General features: G+C 34.3%; 1 pseudogene; it reads left to right on the forward strand.

Moving 5' to 3' along the window:
• Nucleotides 1-102: 102 nt before the first annotated feature.
• On the forward strand, nt 103-2,826 carry LOC107594118 (solute carrier family 22 member 3-like; annotated as a pseudogene).
• Nucleotides 2,827-2,872: the final 46 nt, after the last annotated feature.

Genomic DNA, 2,872 nt, shown 5'->3' on the forward strand with positions numbered 1-2,872 from the left:
TGCAATGCAAGTTATACATTTGATCAGTTCATGCATTCGTTGGGAACCAAACCAATGACCTTGGAGTTGCTAGCACTATGCACTATTGTCTGAGCTACAAGAATGTTTTTTCTTGATGTATTTTCCTTTTTCGAAACAGTTATCGAATTCTTTGGATCAGACAACAGGAAATGTGTCTCTGTTATGTCCCGTACTCTGTACTCGATGGGTTTGGTGCTCCTTCCTGCTCTGGCGTATTACATTCCTTCATGAAAAAACCTACAGCTGGCAATGACTCTACCAACATTCATCTTTCTGATCTATCGCTGGTAATTGCTTGCATTTTACTCTTAATCACATTTGAAATGAAGATTCTCTTTAGTCATTCTACATAAGTTATTGGTATCTTTATATATGATTCTATCATATATCATTTGCTGGATATGGCAGACATTAATGTTGTAACAGGGTTATTCCAGAGTCTCCCAGATGGTTACTGTCACAAAGGAAGACAAAAGAAGCTGTAAAAATTGTTGAGAGCATCGCCAAGTGCAATAAAAGATCACTTCCTGAAGACTTTCAAGAGGTAATTAGACTACATATTTATAAAACTCACTGTTAACCAATGTTTCTTTGTTTTGTTTTTTAAAAAGAAAATACTATTTCAGTTTTTCTACTTCAAAATTTCACATTTATTTCAGTGCTATTTCTTTGTAATTAATTGTGAAATTTACTAGCAATTTATGAGTGAAAATTGTTTCTACATAAGTGTTTTTAGTGTAATTGTCACCTCAACAAAGACAAGAAGTGCTTGTTAAGAGCACTTGTTTATGCATTAAGTGTGTAATCGCTGCTTAAATATATATTTTATAATTCCAATGCTGTCGTATACAAGTATGCAAAGGGTAGTTTCATTGTGCAAGATGTCACTTTATGAACAGAATAAATTGGTAGTATGTTTTTTCAAAATTTAGCAGTACACCAAAATATGTAAAACCAGTTGCAAAACAATCAACATTCAGTTAAAACCTAATTATGACACATGCATGATTCTGTAATTAAAAAGGCCCCCAAGAAAATTAACATTGTGGTGATGTTCATGCTCATGCTCATGTTCATCTTGTAAATGCAATCATGACTCCAGCACTGAATATTGCATCATGTGCTGGTACACAGTAGAACAAAAGTCTCTTCAGTCATAATCTCTATTAGATGACCTGGACTGTCCTTTTTGCTCTATTTATTTTAAGTTCACACCAGGGATTAGTGCTTGTTGTGTCTGTGTACAACAATGTGTCTCAAATTAGTAGTCTTCTACGCCATGAATCTGCAGTACTCTGGAAGACGCTTCTGTAATGTATTAAAAAGGAAATATTTTGTATTACTTTTTAGATGGTTCTTCTGATCAAGAGGAAATTGTGCACCCTTCATATAAAGATTTATTTAAGACTCCTAAAATGAGGAAACACACCCTCATCTTGATATATGCATGGTGAGGTTTCTTTATGTGGCCCTAAATACACCTTTTTATGCAGTTGTTTATCAATATCAATAAAAAGTATCAATATTACTGTATTGGTCCAAGTGCACTATATAATGTAAGGTTTATGGTTTTTGTTGCATGCTCTTGCTGCAGGTTTACCGGTGCAGTGGTGTTTCAGGGTTTGGTGTTACGTTTAGGAATCACTGGAGATAATGTTTTCCTGGATTTTCTCATCTCAGCTGTGGTGGAGCTTCCAACTGGAATTATATTTGATTTCTTAGTTGACCGAATTGGCAGACGCCGTCTCATGGCTACAATCAATTTTATTGGAGGGGCCGCTTGTTTGGCTCTGCCGTTTATTCCACCAAGTAAGCTACTGTACACCTCCAGACAAGTTTTGGCAGTTTTTTAAATGATTAAATGATAGTGTTTATCAATTGCAGAACAATTGCTATAATCGGAAGACTGCGACAACGAAAACCCTTACTCTGACACTTAAAATGGTTATGTCTTCTGTATCCAACACCGCTCAGGTATTTATCAGTCTTTTATTAATGAATATAAAACAACAAATGTGTTAATGCTGTTTTTAATCATGTAATCCACTGAAATGAAAGCCAAATATTTGTATTTTTTTTATTATATTATATTTTTGGTCACACTTTAGTTCAGGGACCAATTGTCACTATTAACTAACAATTAACTATGACTTTTGCTTTAATAAACTCTTAATTGGTTGTTTATTAATATGTGTTAGTTATTATAATAGTATAATAGTCAACCTAATAGTAAGGTTGTTAAGTTTAGGTATGGGGTGGATTAAGGAATCTAAAATATGGTCATGTAGAATAAGGCATTAATATGTGCTTTATAAGTACAAATAAACAGCCAAAATGCCAAAACTAGTTAATGGTGAGAACTGGTCCCTAAACTAAAGTGTTACCATATTTTTAACGTCTCAGTACCATCATTGGTTGGCATACTGTTATTTTACAAACTTGGGCTTGGGATTTTTCAAAATCCTGAGACCAAAACTTTAAACACCTTCTTTCTTGCCACACACATTAAAATTGGCACAGTCCTTCAGCCTGTTCTGATTTGGGTTGCTTTATAAAGGAGCATAAGGTCTTGTCGCTTAACAAGATTGTGCACTTGATTCAAGATGTCATTCAGATAGATTTAAATCTGTAATTATACAAATGTGTGATATATATCATGACTTCAAAATTTTAATACATTTTAATAAATTTTTTCTCATAATTTCCATGATTGTGTATGTGTTGCCTTTTTAGAAACAGAGGAACATTGCAGTGGCTCTTGCTTTCTGGATGGCCAACACATCTGAGCTCCTGAACTTCATCTGACGGGACAGAGATCTGTGTCCCATCACGCTCCAGACTCAAAATACTC

This window comes from Sinocyclocheilus grahami, unplaced genomic scaffold, assembly GCF_001515645.1.
Source record: "Sinocyclocheilus grahami isolate Dianchi unplaced genomic scaffold, SAMN03320097.WGS_v1.1 scaffold179.1, whole genome shotgun sequence".
Lineage (NCBI taxonomy): Eukaryota > Metazoa > Chordata > Actinopteri > Cypriniformes > Cyprinidae > Sinocyclocheilus > Sinocyclocheilus grahami.